The 6,000-nt window shown below is 49.7% G+C and overlaps 1 protein-coding gene across 1 annotated transcript in view; it reads right to left on the bottom strand.

Moving 5' to 3' along the window:
- Nucleotides 1–2,480, bottom strand: part of ralbp1 (ralA binding protein 1) — a 31,746-nt gene extending 29,266 nt beyond the window's left edge. The window contains exon 1 of the mRNA XM_078397479.1: nucleotides 2,339–2,480. The gene's annotated coding sequence lies outside the window, so the exon portion shown is untranslated. The remainder of the gene's footprint in view (nucleotides 1–2,338) is intronic.
- Nucleotides 2,481–6,000: the final 3,520 nt, after the last annotated feature.

The following is a 6,000-nucleotide window of genomic DNA, read 5'->3' on the forward strand; positions in this document are numbered from 1 at the left end:
CGATCCTGACAGCGGGTGCTATCTGTACAGGGTTTGTACGTTCTCACTGTGACTGCGTAGGGTTTTCCCTAAATGCTCCGGATTCCTCCCGCACCCCAGATGTACAGGTTTGTAGGTTAATTGGCTTCAGTAAAGATTGTAAATTGTTCCTAGTGTGTAGGATAGAGCTATTGTAAGGGGATCACTGGTCGGCGTGGACTCAGTTGACTGCTGGGCATTTCTGCATTGTTTCTCTAACCTATAAACTAGTATCCTGCAAAGGCACCTCGCCTCCCGACAATTTAATGTCATTCCACCATCTACAAGGCTCAATTTAGTAGCGATGGAAAATTCTCCACTTGCCTGCGGCTCCAAAAGCTCAATACCACCCAGCTTAATTGGTGCACATCCACCATCCTAAATATTTTGTCTCTTTGTCACCAGCGTACATTGGCCGTGTTGTACTGTCTATGAAATTAATCTGGGGTATTCTGACAAACCTGTGACCCCTGTCATCAAGAAGGATTAGGGCAGAACGTGCATGGGATTACTGTATATGCAAATTACCCTAACATGGAAATATATCTTTATAGTCACTGAGTCCAAATCCTGGAACTCCCAAGAAAACTGCACTGCAGGAGTATCTTTACTGAAAGATCTGCAGTGGCTCAAACAGCAGTGGGGGGGGGAGAAGAGGGGGGGAGAGAAGAGGGGGGGAGAGAAGAGGGGGGGAGAAGAGGGGGGAGAGAAGGGGGGGAAGGGGGGGGAGAGGAGGGGGGAAGGGGGGGGGAGAGGAGGGGGGGAAGGGGGGGAGAAAGGGAGGGGGGAGAAGGAAGGGGGGAGAAGGGGAAGGGAGGGGGAGAAGAGGGGGGAGGGGGAGAAGGGGGGAGGGAGAAGGGGGGAGGGAGAAGGGGGGAGGGAGAAGGGGGGGAGGGAGAAGGGGGGGAGGGAGAAGGGGGGGAGGGAGAAGGAGGGGGGGGAGGGAAGGGAAGGGGGGAGGGAAGGGAAGGGGGGAGGGAAGGGAAGGGGGGAGGGAAGGGAAGGGGGAGGGAAGGGAAGGGGGAGGGAAGGGAAGGGAAGGGGGGGAGGGAAGGGAAGGGGGGGAGGGAAGGGAAGGGGGGGAGGGAAGGGAAGGGGGGGAGGGAAGGGAAGGGGGGGAGGGAAGGGAAGGGGGGAGGGAAGGGAAGGGGGGGAGGGAAGGGAAGGGGGGGAGGGAAGGGAAGGGGGGGAGGGAAGGGAAGGGGGGGAGGGAAGGGAAGGGGGGGAGGGAAGGGAAGGGGGGGAGGGAAGGGAAGGGGGGGAGGGAAGGGAAGGGGGGAGGGAAGGGAAGGGGGGAGGGAAGGGAAGGGGGGAGGGAAGGGAAGGGGGGAGGGAAGGGAAGGGGGGAGGGAAGGGAAGGGAAGGGGGGAGGGAAGGGAAGGGAAGGGGGAGGGAAGGGAAGGGAAGGGGGGGGAAGGGAAGGGGGGAGGGAAGGGAAGGGGGGAGGGAAGGGAAGGGGGGAGGGAAGGGAAGGGGGGAGGGAAGGGAAGGGGGGAGGGAAGGGAAGGGGGAGGGAAGGGAAGGGGGAGGGAAGGGAAGGGGGGAGGGAAGGGAAGGGGGGAGGGAAGGGAAGGGGGGAGGGAAGGGAAGGGGGGAGGGAAGGGGGAGGGAAGGGAAGGGGGGAGGGAAGGGGGGAGGGAAGGGAAGGGGGGAGGGAAGGGAAGGGGGGAGGGGGGGAGAAGTGGGGAGGGGGAAGGGGGGAGGAAGGGGGAGAAGGGGGAGAAGGGAGGGAAGAGGGTGGGGGAGGGAAGGGAAGGGGGGAGGGAAGGGAAGGGAAGGGAAGGGGGAGGGAAGGGAAGGGAAGGGAAGGGGGGAGGGAAGGGAAGGGGGGAGGGAAGGGAAGGGGGAGGGAAGGGAAGGGGGGAGGGAAGGGAAGGGGGAGGGAAGGGGGGGAAGGGAAGGGGGGGGGGAGGGAAGGGGGGGGGAGGGAAGGGGGGGGGGAGGGAAGGGGGGGGAGGGAAGGGGGGGGAGGGAAGGGGGAGGGAAGGGAAGGGGGGAGGGAAGGGAAGGGGGGAGGGAAGGGGGGGAGAAGTGGGGAGGGGGAAGGGGGTGGGGGAGAAGGGGAGGGGGAGGGAAGGGAAGGGGGGAGGGAAGGGGGGGAGAAGTGGGGAGGGGGAAGGGGGTGGGGGAGAAGGGGAGGGGGAGGGGGAGGGGGAGGGAAGAGGGTGGGGGAGAAGGGAGGAGGGGGGAGGGTCTCTCCGGGTTGCGGCCCAGGGTATTAGTGGCCCATGGCGCGGCCTCTGTCTGTCCGCCCGCCGGCCCATCTGAGCGAGAACCCCCGTCCCCGCCCCTCCCCAGACACGATTCCCCGCCACCTCACCTGCTTTATACCGGCCCCCGCCTCCGGGTCGCGTCGCCCATTCCCCGCCGGTTGGCCGGTCCGTCAGTCGCCCGCTCCGCCGCAGCCTGGGCCCGGGGACGAGGCGGCGCTTCCCCTGCCCACTGCGCAGGCGCGCCCTCCACCGCGCCTCGCCTCGCCACTGCGCAGCCGCGTCCACCCCACCCCCCCTCTTGCGACACAGAAACATGGACATGGAAACATAGACATGGAAACATAGACATAGAAACATAGACATAGAGACATAGACATGGAAACATAGACATAGAAACATAGACATAGAGACATGGAAACATAGACATGGAAACATAGACATAGAGACATAGAAACATAGACATAGAAACATAGACATAGAGACATGGAAACATAGACATGGAAACATAGACATAGAGACATAGACATGGAAACATAGACATAGAAACATAGACATAGAGACATAGAGACATAGACATAGAAACAGACATAGAAACATGGACATGGAAACATAGACATAGAAACATAGACAGAAACATAGGCATAGAAACATAGACATGGACATGGAAACATAGACATAGAAACAAAGACATAGAGACATAGACATGAAAACATAGACATGGAAACATAGTCATAGACATGGAAACATATACATGGAGACATAGACATGGAAACATAGACATAGAAACAGACATAGACATGGAAACTTAGACATAGACATGGAAACATAGACATGGAAACATACATAGACATGGAAACAGACATAGAAACATAGAAACAGACAGAAACATAGACATAGAAACAGACATAGAAACATAGACATGGACATGTAAACAGAAATAGAAACATAGAAATAGAAACAGACATAGACATGGAAACATAGAAATAGAAACATAGACATAGAAACATAGAGACATAGAAACGTAGACAGAAACATAGACATAGACACATAGACATAGAAACATAGAAATAGAAACAGAGACATTGACATAGAAACATAGAGACATAGAAACATAGACAGAAACATAGACATAGAAATAGAAACATAGAAATAGACAGAAACAGAGACATAGACATAGATAAAGACATAGAAACATAGACATAGACACATTGACATAGAAACATAGACATAGAAACATAAACATAGAAACATAGAAAATAGTGTAGGAGTAGTTCAAGCCAGCACCGACATTCAATATGATCATGGCTGATCATCCAAAATCAGTATCCCATTCCAGCTTTCTCCCCATATCCCTTGATTCCGTTAGCCCTAAGAGCTAAATCTAACTCTCTCTTGAATCTGGTATGGAGTCCGCCCTGATCCTCGCCTTTCATCCCATCTGCCATCGCACACAACACATAACTTTCAAAAGACATAGGTTCAGGTTTGGGTCTATTATTGGCATGTATACCGAGGTACAGATATATATTTTTTGCGTACTATCCAGTCAAATCAAATAATACATTACATGAAAACAATTATGCATCTCTATTTTGTGTGTGTTATCATAACAGGTCCACCATCAATTTTCCGGCAACTAATGGTCCAGCACCCTTTAATCCAGACAAAATTAAGAGAGCGCACTTGAAAGTGCACTGGGCGGCCACAGATGGCGCTGCGTATGACGTGTCCTCTTTCGGGACGTGTCTCTCCGTCCCGAATGAGTTATTTGTTTATATCTGCTGCTGTTGGTGGTGAACCCTCGGTTTCATGCAATTCTTAGCTTATGTTGCTTACATTTAACCCTAGCTATGGCTTCCAAGCAAGGCCCAAGTGACAGCCGTGGTGTCAAGCATTGGCTCGTTTAATTTACATTTAATATTTGTTTTATTTAAGTTTGTAGGCGTCCATGGTGCTTTAGAGACACATCAGTGGGTCAGAGGTGTATTGTATCATTATTGTATGATCTCTGTCGGTCCGGCAAAATGGATAATCAGGCAAGGCTCTGCAACCAAGTGTTCCAGAAAAGCAGTGGTGGAGCCACTTTAAAAATTGTGATGACATTGAAGCATCCTTGGCATCTTTATAAATATTACGTTTCACTAAATGCAACCATAATAGGTGGAACGGAAAGATACAGAACACAAAATATAGTTCTTGTCACAAAATATAGTTCTTGACAAGAATTCCTTGTAATGCCTTAGAGCCCTAGAAGCTTATACAAACATTTTCCACCCCCATTTTTGACAACCCCATTTTGTAATCACTCCGCCTTGGCTTGAAGTTGGGATTTCCCACATCTTTTACTTTTCAATCAATGAGGGGATTACTTCCATAAATATTTCAGTTTCACCAGGTAGACACTAAATGCTGGAGTAACTCAGCGGGTCAGGCAGCATCTCTGGAGAGAAGGAATGGGTGACGTTTCGGGTCGAGACCCTTCTTCAGTTTCACCGAGTCTTTTTCCTGCTTTAGAACCCTAAAACCTACTTATTTTACCAAATTTTGTATCACTTGTTATAATATCATTATTTGGCCTGATACCGATTTTTTCACTATTACTCTTCCTGGGAAATGCCTTGCCATGTTTTATTATGTTGCATACAATTTGGTGTGGTAAGGAAAATCAGAACACTAGAGCTTCCACATCTCTGCACATTGATATGATCTGTGTATGTAAAACCTAGTCAACTACATAACAATTTAATGAAGATGAAAGTAAATATTGTTATCACAGTATAGAAAGATCCTGATGATAGACCACATTGTTTACAAGAAGCTTACATCAGAACTGCCTCACTGGTATAAACAGTAAGACACATGAAATAATGGTTTGATCTCATTCTGAAGGAGCAGATCTCAGATAAGCTGGCCCTATTATCTTTAGACTTTTAGACTTTATAAATACAGCGTGGAAACAATCCTTTCGACAAACCGAGTTTGTGCTGACCAGCGATCACCCTGTACATCAGCACCATCCTCCACCCTGGGGCAAATTTACAATTTACAGAAGCCAATTAACCTACAAAGCTGCATGTCTTTGGACTTCTCTACTCTCAATGACTGCAATTTTAAGATAACAATAGGAGGAGAAATAGGAACAATGGGAAGAGAAAGTGAAGAAGGATCTCGACCTGAAACGTCACCTATTCCTTTTCTCCAGAGATGCCACCTGACCCGCATTTTGTGGATGTCTTCAATAGGAAGAGAGTGTTGGGTCCCTGGAACGCACTGTCGGTGGTGGTAGAGGTAGATACTTTAGACCTTTGGAGCTTAGAGATAGCCAGTGATCCATTTCATGGTGCCAGTTGGAAGCTTCCTAAGGGAATAAAGAGCCAAAAGAAACTGGGGCAGGAATTGTACATTTGACTCCTCATGCATGTTATGTCAGTCAGTGAGATCACTGGCGATTTTCCACAGTATTTTTCCTTTCTTCCTTTGATTCTTTTAGTATTCAAATATTTACCAATCTCTATGGACCAGAAAGTTCTGAATTGTTTACAATCCTCTTTGATGTTTCTCCTCATTTCAACCCTAAATGGTTGAACCTTTATCCTCATGTCTGTCTCATATTTCTAGACTCCACATCAAAACCAGTTCAACCCATCTGGAGGTGATTTCTTTCTTCACCAGGTAGGTCCCTTGGAGAATACTGCTGACCTTCCCATTCCTCTCTGTCAGCACAGACACCAAACAACTTGTTTCCCTGTTTTTTTAAATAGATACAGCG

Source organism: Rhinoraja longicauda, chromosome 4 (assembly GCF_053455715.1).
Source record: "Rhinoraja longicauda isolate Sanriku21f chromosome 4, sRhiLon1.1, whole genome shotgun sequence".
NCBI lineage: Eukaryota > Metazoa > Chordata > Chondrichthyes > Rajiformes > Arhynchobatidae > Rhinoraja > Rhinoraja longicauda.